The sequence below is a fragment of the Cyrtonyx montezumae genome, unplaced genomic scaffold, assembly GCF_038088225.1.
Source record: "Cyrtonyx montezumae isolate F1298 unplaced genomic scaffold, pur_monq_1.0 scaffold_7, whole genome shotgun sequence".
Taxonomy (NCBI): domain Eukaryota; kingdom Metazoa; phylum Chordata; class Aves; order Galliformes; family Odontophoridae; genus Cyrtonyx; species Cyrtonyx montezumae.
Genome location: NW_027072078.1, coordinates 18,701,661 through 18,714,406, shown reverse-complemented (window position 1 = coordinate 18,714,406; position 12,746 = coordinate 18,701,661). Strand labels below are relative to the sequence as shown.

Below are 12,746 nucleotides of genomic sequence, written 5' to 3'. Positions count from 1 at the left end.
GGTCCCGCCCCAGCCCCTAGCACCCGCGGCGAACCCCGCCGCCCGCCTCGGCTGCCCCCTCCCGGAAACGGCGCCGCCGGTGGGGCGCGCTCCTATTGGCCCTTGCCCGTGACACGTTCCCACCTCTTCGGCGCGGCGCGGGTGGCGATTGGCTGACGGCGCTGTCAGTCGGAGAGGGCGAGTTCCCCCCCCCGCTGCCCGGGCTGCGCTCTCGTGGGGCGGGCGCTGCTGCCGGGCGTCGCGGCTGCTGGTGCTGGTGCGGCTGCGGGCGGAGCAAGGATGCCGGCTGCGGGGCGGCGGGCGGCATTCCGGCGCGGAGCGGAGGGCGAGCGCGGCCGGTAAGCTCTGGCCGAGGGGAGGGAAGGCGGATGCCTGTCTCTACGCGCGTCCATTCCGCCTTGCGCCGGAGGGGCCGACGGCCGCGTGCCGGCACGGGCGGAGCAGCGGGCGGCGGGATGCCCGGGGCGGACCCCTCGCGGCGCCCTTCGGCCGTGCCCTCGTCCCGGTGTCCGGGCGGGACCGGCGACGCGGCGGGAACTTCGGAGCGGCGAGTGTCGCGGCGAGGGGAAGATGCTCGACCCGCGGTCGGCGGAGCGCGGCGCGGAGCTGTCACCGCCGCTTCGCCGCCTCCTGGGGAGGACCGGGAGCACCGCGAGGGCTGCGGAGACAGCCCCGGGAGCGCCGCTTTGCCGGCGGGGCGCGGCGGAGAAGGACCCGGGCCCCGCGGCGGTGCCCCGCGGCCGAGGGCGGTGATGGAGAGAAAGCTTCGTGAATTGGGGACCGCACCTGAGCGCGGCGGGCTCGGCCGCTCGGCGGGGCCGGAGGGAGGCGGGAGGCGGTCACGGCTGCACGCTGCGCCCTGAAGTTGGCTGAGCGGGGAGGGAAAAGTTAAAGGAGGTGAACCGTCACCTTGGTGCTGCTGGGCGGTACGTGGCCGCTGGCTGTGAAGGCAGAGGAGTTCCGAAGACGAAGTCCCGTTGTCCATGCGCGCTCTTTTTCATTGTTCTTCAGCCTCCTTTACTCCTAGTGATTGAAGGTGGTGCTGGAGGGCTTTGGAGAACTGCCAAGTCTCGCAGAGCGGGGAGGAAAAGAGAGAGCCTTTAGATGCCCATTATGGTCATTAACGTAAACATTCAGAATCTTGATTGTATCGCATTGTAAGCAATTGTGAGGGTGCTGCCGAACTATGCTGTGATGGACACATCCATCAGTCGTAGAAGTAGAGAGGTTTTGACATCGATTTGGTAGTAAGCAGCGTCCAAAATAAACAGTTGAAGAGACAGCAGCTTCTGTTATATCTTGGTTATTTTGCATACGGAGGTTTGGGCTTTTTAAGCAGTATGAAACGGTTTCGTGTCTTTAGGAAACACCAAGAGCATTTAATTCAAACTCTTCGATTCTTTCATAGCTGTAAGCTTCCCTCCCTGCTTTCTAGGAGCATATTGATTTGATTCTCACCTGGTTGATCCATAGTGTTCTGCTTCCTTAACTCAGTTCTAAGGGGGCATTCTGTCACGTGATGCACAACGTGCTTTCAGAAATGTACAAAACCATGCGATGGGTGGCACGCATGGATAAATTACCAGTGTAACCAGAGTAACCGGTGGGAGCCTCACGGTTGCTTTGGAGAGCTGAAGCTTTGATTTACAGCTGCGTGGGAAGTACTAGAAAACAATTAGAGCTGTTGAATTTATAACTGATACAGGTTAATGTTGTTCCCTCCCTGCGTACTTATTTAATAAATATCATTATTGACAGAGCATAAATGGTTAATGAAATTTCAGTTTCCTGTGTGTCACCAGTTCTGGATAGATCCAGCAAAATGTCATATTGGCAAACCAGTTTTTCAGAAATACAGTTTAGTTACATGAATCAATGTCCTTAGAGTACTTCAGGTTAATTTAGATGCCTAGGGCAGGGAGTGATCCTGATCCAACAGGCCATGACGCAGTGTCTGAGATGCACTCGGCTGTGCCAGGCTGCCTCATACCTCAACTGTGTTTCCCTTGCATGCCTTCTTTGGGAAGCAAAAGGCAAATTTGATGGTGAAGAGATGGAATTTTTGCAAGACTGTGGGCTGAAAATGCCAACTTTCTTTTTTCTTTCCCTTATGGGTGATACGCAAAATCTAGAAATCCAGTTTCTGAATGGGTGATCTGTAGAACCATCATCACACGAGCAGTCTCTATTTGTGATACTCGTTTCATTGGGATTGTTCTCAGGAGGATTATGCAAGCAGGAGAATGTTTGCCACTGAATTAGCAACACAGCCCTTTTCTGAACTATTTTTTTTTCATCATAGTTCTTCTGACCTTTTCCAGAATAACAAAACAATTCAATTGTATATTTTCAGAAGGATGCTTGATTCACTGTTGATTTCTCTTCTTTTTCTGTTAATAAATAATGAAAGTTTTCTGGAGCGTTTTATTAATTATTTATGTGTTAAATATATTTATCTGCTATGGACTTACTGATAGTCATCACTATTGTCATTGTGTGGTGCACATACCTTATTAAAGCTAGAGGAGAACACACCAGTTGAAGAGAGTCTGCTCTTCATATTTTCATGAACACAGTATATAAAACATGAGGAGTCCATCTGTATGCTCTGCAATTAAAAGGATAGTCTAATAATAATAAAAAATTAGATTTTCTAAGCAGCTTTCGTAGTAATATTTCCATATGCATTGTGATAAGAACTCTGGAACAGAAGCAGTCGGATAATCCTGTCACATCTGCAAGATTCTAAGAGGAGCATTGCAGTTTCCCCGTGTGTAGACTTGAAAAAGTGCTGCCCATTCAGTTGTGTAAATAAGGATGGATACAAAAATATTAGTAATGTAATTTACCATGAGCAGTAGGCAAATTATTTTGATGCAGCTAAGTGAAACAAGTGGCGTGTGTTTTGAGAAATACATATTTACATTTAGTTGAATCACTGAAGAGTTGCGGAAGGTTCACAGAAAAGATGAATGAATGATGCATCTCCTTCAAGTTGTATTAGATCACACCAACGGAACACTGATCTTTTTGGAAAAGCTGATGATGTTTTTGAGCTGCAGTTAAAATAGTGACTCGCAGCTGCTCATACAGACTCCAGCAAATGCAGTGACTGCATACACTGATGTATGGAAGCTCTGCAGAATTCAAGATAAGCAAAGCATAAAATGCCTCTGCATCCAAATGTTCCCTTTGCTCACAGGCTTCAGATGCTTCCAAATGGTGATAGTATCTGCTGCTGCCTTGTGCCACCATAGGCTTATGTGAGAGCCTAAGACTGCTCTTCTTCAGCTCCTGTGTATTCAGTGAGTGCTTTCCAATGAAGTTAACACAGGTTGCATTAAACAGGATGTGGGAATTCAGCTCCTAGGGCTGAGGACATAGCTCTTCAGCAGAGAAACAGAGGGAAAGAGTGGAGATGGGCAGTCCTGTGACTGACTGATGCTCACTCAGGCAGGAGCAAATTTCAGCAGAGCTATACACACTGCAGATGTGTTGGTGGCTGAGATCAGCTTTCTAGAGTTCACCCAAGAGAAAGAAAATACGTGCAATCTCAAGGCCTTGAGCCTGCACATGGGTGGTATAAGACGGTAGGGTATCAAGGTGTGATAGTGAATGATATGTCTCGTTTACAAGCACACGTCTTGTATCACTACCCAGAATGTAAAATCACTAGACGTTTTGCAAATGTAATGTGGAGTGGACACTATTTTTTAATTCTCTGGTATTAAAATTTTTGTAGCTGTCAATATGACCTGCCAACCAACTATAAGGAATAATATAATTATCTGCAAAAGTTACTAATAGTTACTAATGCATATATAAACATTTAATGTATAATATACATATTTCTTAAATATATGTAGTGGTGCATTAGGTATACACTCTGTCCTTATGATTAAGAACAAATTACCGGTTACTGGAGGGGAAGCTAACGGGAAGGATACATTATACAACTGAAATCATGTGAGGATTCGACTGAGCTGTATTTATTTACTTCCATGGAGAGTTGCCAGCATACCTTCTCCCTTTGCATAAGGTGTTCTATGTTAACAGCGGTCTCAAAATACTTCAGTTATAATGTGCCGCTGATTTCATGTATAAAAAGAGAAGAGGTTGGAAAATACCCTATAGATACTGTCTGCCACCCTCTTTTTTTTTTTCAAGACCTCCATCTGAATACCAGTCAATTTTAACTCTTATTACCTTCTGAGATTTGCTGTAGTAGAAATGTGAATGACTTATGTACCTAACCTTGCCTCCCTTTGAGCTGCTCTGCAGTTCTGCTGCTGGAGGAGCTGATGTTTGTTTCTTTTGTTCCTCAGCAGGTGGCTACATTTTCACTGAAATAGCTGATCCTGCTGTGGAACAACATCTGTGGCTTTGTGGGGGTCACACTGGCTGAAATAATTCAAATATTTCCTCCTCAGTCTGACCCTTATTTTTACTTAAAGATATAGCACTAATTTATTGCTTAACACAGAACATTATATATTAGAACATATACTGGGATCTTCTGTTACAGCTTCTTTCACAGCTGATAAGGAGTATAGCCTTTCTGTGTGTGCGTGCACGTGTGTGTGTGTATTATCAAAGGTTGAAAGAAAGTGATAAAAGGAAGATACAAGGACAGAAGTTAAACTCTACTGGATCAGACCAGTGGGCTGTCAGACTCAAGGTTCTGACTCCAGCAGTGACATTGAGATGCTATTTAGGGACCGTACACAAACCTAGCTGTTCCCTGGTACTTTCGCAGCATACTACTTGTATTAGGGATGGTAATGCTTGTTGCTTTTAGGGCCTATTTACAAATTTGCAATCCAAGATTTTGCCTACTTTTTCAAACCTGTTGATGCTTACTGCTTTTACAACCTCCTTTGTTGGCAAGTTTCAGAAATTTTCTACTAACTTTGTAAAGAAGCTCCTTAATCTCTTATTAACTGATCTCTTTAAGTTTTGTCAGATGTCCCTGAGTACTCTAGTACTGGAGGATTTAGCAAGCAGAAGTTTTATTTTGTTCACTTCTATCATGGTTTGATTGATCAAATCTTATTTCAGCCTTATATCCAACTTAAGAGCCTCTTCACTTTCTTTTTCTAAGGCAGACACTCATCCTTGTGCTGTCTTATTTGCCCTCCTTTAACTTCTGATCTGTACAGAGTCCAGAACTTCATACAGTCCTTGAGATGTAGGTGGAACAAGGTTGTGCAGATGTCTTCAGTCCTCTTACTAGTGCCTTTTGTGACAATATATTAGCCCAACATTTTACGACTTTTTTTCTGGTTGCTGTTGGATACAAAACTGGCAATTCTGGGGACGTCAATGGTGATTCCTAGATTTCTTTTCTGAGTCACTTGTTAGCATCATGTATACATGATTTTGATTGTTTTTCATTGTAGATATTAGCTAATTAATATTTATCTAAACTGAAACTCATGTATCACCTTTTTGTCTACTAAGTTTGTCTACTGAGTTTTGTGAAGTACTTCTGGATTTTTTTTTTTTTTTGCCTACAGCATGCCTACGGCATTAGTTCTATGAGACCATTTCTTGTCTTTCTCATATTTTTTACCAATTTTTTACTATCATTTCTTAAGAGTTTTTTTTTTTTAACTTATTTTTTTCAAATGTACATCTAATGGCTGAGAGGGATAAAAGTGTTATGGTAAATCAGCCATGGTGTTTAAAGATCTTAAAACTAGCCTGTGTATAAGCAAAGCTTCACTTTTTTAATGTGTTTTCTCTGTTTCTTTGTTTGCATTTGTTTGGTATGGTTGGGTTGGGGTGTGCTTTTTGTTTGCTTGTTTGTTTCGAACATCAGCAAACAATCATTCAGCTCGGAAGAATAACAGGTAAAGGCTGTCAAGAAGCCCAGTCTGGATAAAAAGAAAGAAAACTCTGAAAAGTGCCATTCATAGCACATAATCCAGCTGTTCTGAATGGTGATATATGGTGTCTGATTCACACTGATTGCTATTAAAATCATGCTTAATTAAAACCAAAGAAAGTTTTAAAACTATTAGAGAGCAAAGTGATGTTTACTCAAAGAACTTTAGTCCTTGCTAAGCATCTCTATGGATTCACTACAGAACAGTCTTAACTCCACTACTGTATAATTAATCACCTTCCAGTTGTGTGTTGCATTTCATAGTAATATGAAAATTATAAGCAAAGCTTCCGCCCACCCACCCCCAACATACACCCCTCTTCCCAGTTTTATTAGAGGTCAGGCTGGAAGCTCACCATGTAGAAAAGATCTCTTCATATTCCCTGTTCAAAAACAGGCTTCTCATTTGATATTCAGAGCATGGCACTTAGAAGAGCTGCTGCATTGCAAACAGCATTGGGAGTGAGCTTTAAAGAAACATTAAAAAGATATTATTAGTGTGCTGCACTATTGCTTGGTACTACTTAGTAATAAAAGTGATTTCACAGCAGTGACTCCAACTGCTGTCTGTGATGATCCTGTCAGCCCTTTCTCCCGCCTAGGTAACCTCTGCTGTGCCAGCCCTTACCCTTTGCAGAACCATTTCAGTGCATTAATCTGGCAGAAAAAAAGCTCCTCCCAACAAACCCCCATGGTTTAAAAAAGAAAACAACACAGAAAATAACACTTTCTGCTGGCTTCAGTGTGCTTCATGGAAGACCTTATGAAGGATGAAGAAAGGAAGGAATAGCATGATGAAGGTAAATGCAAAAAGAGAGCAAGGTGGTTGACAGGCAGCTGTTAAATTGGCTTATGAATTTGTCAGATCACAGCCTGAAGTGCTGTTCTGTTCCTTGACTTACTATTGTTAAAGTACTTGGCAGAAGCGTAGGAGTATTTTAATATTCAACCTATCGCTTTGTTAATTAAAATATTTAGCTTAAGGAATTATATTTTACATCCTTTAAAGGCCCCAGCTGTTCTACTATCCATTGATGAGGTCACCTGATGTGCAAATCTGGCTCCCTCGATTGTGCTACCAGCTGTAGTTATTTTCAGCAATAGAATTATTCTTTCATTTTGTTTTCCACCATAACACATTTCACCAAAATAGCCAAAATAGAAAGTAGCATTTTGTATTCAAGTATTTAACAGTCATAATATTTCTCCTATTTGAATTTAATAGGAGGTGGTCCAAAGCCAGCTTCCTGAGCTATTTATTGGCTCCTGTTTGTCAGAATCTCTTGGAACCAAGATAAGCCACAGAAAAAGGCTTCGATGTATCACTTCTGCATGGAACACCCAGAACTCTCTTAGTGGTACTTTGTGACAAACAGGGCAGTGCTGGCTCTGTGTATAGGAGCTGCTAAGTCAAGGTCAGCTTTGCAGTAGTGAAGTTCATGATAGTCTGCAAAAATGTCATCAGCAGATAGAAACACTCATTAGCATGTAGTCTGCTGTTTGTTGTTTTTTTTTTGTTTGAGTATTTACTGGATGTGTAGAGGTAACCAATGAATCTGCTCTGAGTGTGTTTACTGATAGAGCAGTGCCACTTATGCTGCTTAGTTTATTTGCCTTACACAAACTATCATCATAAAGTGGAACTCGCCTTGCAGTGGTAAATTATGACAATATCTTCTTGTGTTAAGATGTATGCAGTCGTTCATCTAGCATTTTTCTAAGATACTTCCCTAGAAGAAATCCGCTTTCATGTGGCTAGGGTGGTTCATTTAAAGAAAGCCACTGTGATGCTTACATGTTATACAAATAACATAACCACAAAGTCTGAGGAGGCATGTATTGGTTAATGTGACGCACCTCACATCACCTGCCAATCATATTTAGAATTTTAAAACTTAATGAAAAGAAAATTTCTTGATGTCCCAGTAAAAGTAAGCAACATACAGATGCTAACTGAACTTGCCTTTCCTAAAGCACATCCCTGTTCTGTTTAGTAATTCAACCAAGTTACTGCATGCTTTCATTTCACTACCAGGTAGTGTTTTGAAGTGCTTGTCCTGCAGTGAGACAGGACATCAGCAAAGAAGTACATTGTATCTGAGGATGTTCTGTGTACTTGGTACAGCTGTCAGTGAAATTAAGACTCAGACCTGTTGTAATTTCTGTATAGAATCTTTTGAACTCAGTTGGTTCTGATTTGGGCAGCAAACCACCCTATAATTTGGAACTAATTTAGAGCCTGTACTATCCAGAATTATTTGTAGGTTTTTTGTTTGTTTGTTTGTTTTTCTAGCAAGAAAGGATTTTACATTGTTTCTCAAACTGACGTAGATCTACCTAAACCTTTTAAAGATATACTTTGCCCATCTTTCAAACTTGACCAGTTTAGATGTTATTGTACTGATACGAATGGAGCCAGGTTGCCTTTACACAACAGGCACTTGCTTGAATATTATTTTCAATCACACTTTTAACAACATGGCTTTAAACAGCTGTATTGTGTTATATCCATTTACGGTTTAAAGGTGTTTTGTAATTTTTTAAGTCATAGTATGTATGCATAGATGGAAAGTAGCACCTATTATTCTCCTTTATGATGAAATGTTATCTGAATGAATGATACAGTGATTAGTATTAGTTCCATGATTTTAGTAGTTCTAGGTTTTTTACAGTCTCTTAGACTGCTTTATCTACAGAACAAGTTAAGAAGTTGCTACACAGTGCAACAAAGATGCTGACAGTTTTGGCTCCCTGATTCTCTGCTGTTCTGAGCACCATAGCAGGTCTGTAAAGGCCAGCAATGAAGGCCAGTAATGAAAATTCAGGAGATGTTCTCTATGAAGCAAAGCACTAATGTTTCACGCACAACCAATATGGAAGTGATTAAATTGCTTTACAAGGAAAAGTTGATGTGCCAGTAGCAAAGAGCATTACAGGCTGATGCTGCTTCTATCTGAGGATGCATTGTTTTGTGGTAATGAAATATTGTAATAACCTCAACCTCCTCTAGAGAAGAACATCAGTTGTGTCTCTCTGAAGTTATTCTTCAAACAGGATTATTATTCTGCATAAATAACTTATGTAAAAAGCTGTTACAATAAACAGAGCCATAAGAATGGAATGGCCGTATTCAGTGCTAACAAATACATAAAAGGTGAGCTAGTACACAAGTTAGTAGGTAGAAATTATAAAAATAAAAGAAATTAAGAAAAGAGGGAAATAAAGGTCTAAAGATTGTTGATTTCTTGACAAGTTTCATATTGAAGTCTACCCAAAGCCCAGAGGACTAATACAATCTATATGACCTCAGTTAATTTCAGTTGGCCAGGTTCTCTACCCTCTCCCATGAAAATGCGAAGTAAGAATTAGCTGAGTTTCACTGAATGGTTTTCAGGATTTCAGTAGTTCACACACCTTCAGTGCATTTAACAGCTTTCTCTTGAGCATAGCCTTGCAAAGAGTTATAGCTTCCTTTTCCTCAAACAATGTAATCTGTAGATTCATCAGAATTCTTACTTTCTACAATTTCATGTTTGTTTTATCTTTGCTTATGAGGACTTAGGTTCTATAGTATAATGTTACTGTCAGGAACATGTTACTCAATTTTTCTTCTATATTCTGAAAATTCTAAGAGAAAATAATGAGAACTTTTTTGTGAGTTTGGGCTTGAAATTCAAGTTGCCAGTGTAGCTGATCTTGAAATGCAGATTTAATGTAAGATTTAATGCTTTAGAGAAGCTCCAAAGTGTCAGAGGAAAGGAAATTCTGTATTTGTTTTATTCATTTGGACAGATTTTTCTTAAAACAGTACCTTCTAAGCAAAACAGCAATTGTCTCCTCTCCAAAAGCATTCAAGACTGTTTAGCATTCTTTGGTATTAATAGGAGTTTTGGATGTATATTCAATAGGCAGTATAATTCGATATTTGTGAAGGTAAAGCAGACATGATAGCAAATATCATATTAATTATTATTTACCGCTCTGTATAAGGAGTAAAACTGACAGTATTATCTTTATATTTAATCCTTAAAGATTTTTTTTATCTAGTGTACTTGGCTTTTTGAAGCCTGGAACAGGCTGCCCAGAGAGGTGGTGGAATCTCCTTCTCTGGAGATATTCAAGACCCACCTGGACATCTACCTGTGCAACCTGGGCTAGGGAGCTGCTTTGGCAGGAGGGTTGGACTCGATGATCTCTAGAGGTCCCTTCCAACCCCTACAATTCTGTGATTCTGTGAAATGGTACTCAAATGAGCATTTTAAGAAAAAAGCAAATAAAAAGTGACACGCTTATTTATACAAGGATGGTTTGAAGGCAAAACATTCCTAGGAAGCATGTGTGTACATGAGTAATTCTATACTTTATTTATTTATCTGAGTGTGAAATATTGCTCACTCTTTCCTCTCCTGATCAACCTGGATGTTTATACGTAGGAAGACATGTCATATGCATATAGTGTCTTCATCCTTTCAAATATAAAAATTGTTCGTCAGTTCTTGACTTAAGTTTAATCCATTTTTTCCTTGTTGTGAGGAAATCCTGCACTCTCCTATGGAGCCTGAAGACAACTGTACCAAAATGTGTTACCTGGAATTTTGGTGCCTGTTTTAAGCTTCAAAGGAAATACTTTTTCTTCTTGCTAAATCATACCTTGTGTATTGGTATGAGAACTGTTCTATATACAGAAGACATGATCTTACAGACCTAAAAGACACAGAGCTCACAGAAAAGTCAATAAGAACTTTGTTTGTGAAATGAGAATTTCACAACTAAGTCTGAGCTACTACTAATAAAACTTTGCATTGAGCTCACACTTACAGTCCCATCACAGCTACATCAGCTACACTGAACTCTCTCATAGAGTGCACTTTGAACTCTTAGTGCTTTACTGAGTACAGAAGTGATGAATACCTAGTTGTATTGGAAATGCTTTTGTGTGTGTGCCTGATAGTTACCAAGTGACACTGAAGATGATTGCTTTGGTTCAGGAATTTGCTGTTATTTAGCAGTTACCTAGCTAAGATGCATATCAGAGGAATGGCCTGCCTAGGGAGGTGGTTGAGGCACCATCCCTAGCGCTGTTCAAGAAGCGTTTAGATGAGGTGCTAAGGGATTTGATTTAGTAGTTCAGTGGGTAGGGATGGTGATAGGAGGATGGTTGGACTAGATGATCTTGTAAGTAGGTCCTTTCCAACCTAATGTACCTAGGAACCTGTGAACCTATGAGCATGATAGAAGGGATATAGTAGAGCTGCTTAGGTGTAACAAGCAGTTTTGAAAACCTGAGTGTCCTGGGCTGTGTGCAGAAGATGTTTTTGAAGGTTTGCAGTAGTGTTTTTCAGTTGAATTTGGTAGTGGTGGCAAGTTTGACATCTGTAAAACATGAACTCATCCTTTTATCCACAAAACAAACACAGCGTGAGCAGCAGCAACTTAAACTAATCTCCTCTATGCCAATGTATTTTATTTATTTTATAACTTAGCGTCAATGCCTAGTGAGCAAATGTATGCACATGATTTATTTTTTGCTTACTTACTGTCTTCACTTAAAGTAATTGCATGATTTTATTTGTGCATGATTCTTTTTAGGATTGGTTTTTTAAATGCCAGTAACAGTGCTAATGGCAGTGCTTTTTATTTTTGATGTGGATTAAATGTGCTGTAAGCAACTTTAAATGAACATGACTGCACTGAAAGTCCACTCTGTGGTAGTAAGTACCACAAACCCAGTGTACCCAAAGGACTTCTGCACTTAGAAGCAGGACAGTCACAATCACCTGGTATGTTAACTGGCCCAGCCAAGAAGATACAAGTGGTCTGAAGAGTGTAACACTTGAGTCGCCTGTCTTCTCACTGAACTCATTGTCAATCCTGTCTCTTTTACAGATCTGGTCATTTTCATATTGAAGTAGAAAATAGCATTTCTGGTAGCCTGACTGCCTGTAAAATCTTAATTAAAATTTCTTCAGTGTCCATAACTTCCATGTATGGCGGTATTACATGGAGACAGCAAGAGAGAAAATGTATTATTTTGGACAAAATAATTTCTCTAATATTCTATGAAATATTTGCTGGTTCAGTAGAAAAAAATAGAACGGAACTGTAGTAATGAATATTTGCCAGTATTAATTCTAGTTGGCTTTAGAATATTCTCTTGGATGTAAAGTCAGAAATACACTTTACATAACATTGAAAGAAGATACTGTGATTTGGTAGGGTATCTTTATCTGGAGTTCAGATTAAATTATTTGTTCTGTTGTCCATTAATGTCATTCAAGCCCCATGCACATGCAAGCATACAAAAACTGGTACTGTAAGCACAGCAATTGAGAATATACACCCCTTTACATGTATATAGCATATTTTAGTTAGGGACTTCTTTTCTCATTCTAAAAGCATCTTTTATTTAAAAGTAGGAAACTAGTGCAGTTCTAGACAGATATAAAATGGGTTTGTAATTTTTACTCCTTGAACATCTAGTATTTAATAGATTTCTATTGCTGTAGCACGGACTTTGTATAATTTTGTTTGTCAAGAAAATAATTTTCTTTTAAAGCTTAAGAAGTTGTCTCAAAAAGCCGTTATGCATTTTGTATATTTTATATATATTTACAGTGTCATTCTCACACTCTGAAAGACAAATTTGAGGCCTTACTCAAAACAGACACAAAATGTTAATTGCTGCAGATGTGCATGTTTGGTCTAGTTATCAGTAAGAAAGTTGATGCTGGAAGGTCAGAGGAAAAAAGGATGACTTGACACAGCGTTGCAGAGAACCTGTCTCTCCATCACACCACTAGGAAATATACTTTGAATAATTTATGACTATTGCTAGCTATCCTTATCTACAGTGATTACC

At 40.5% G+C, this 12,746-nt stretch overlaps 1 protein-coding gene across 1 annotated transcript in view; it reads left to right on the top strand.

Moving 5' to 3' along the window:
- The first annotated feature begins 267 nt into the window (after nucleotides 1–267).
- B3GALT1 (beta-1,3-galactosyltransferase 1) overlaps nucleotides 268–12,746 on the top strand; it is a 182,491-nt gene continuing 170,012 nt past the window's right edge. Inside the window, exon 1 of the mRNA XM_065751099.1 lies at nucleotides 268–338. The gene's annotated coding sequence lies outside the window, so the exon portion shown is untranslated. The remainder of the gene's footprint in view (nucleotides 339–12,746) is intronic.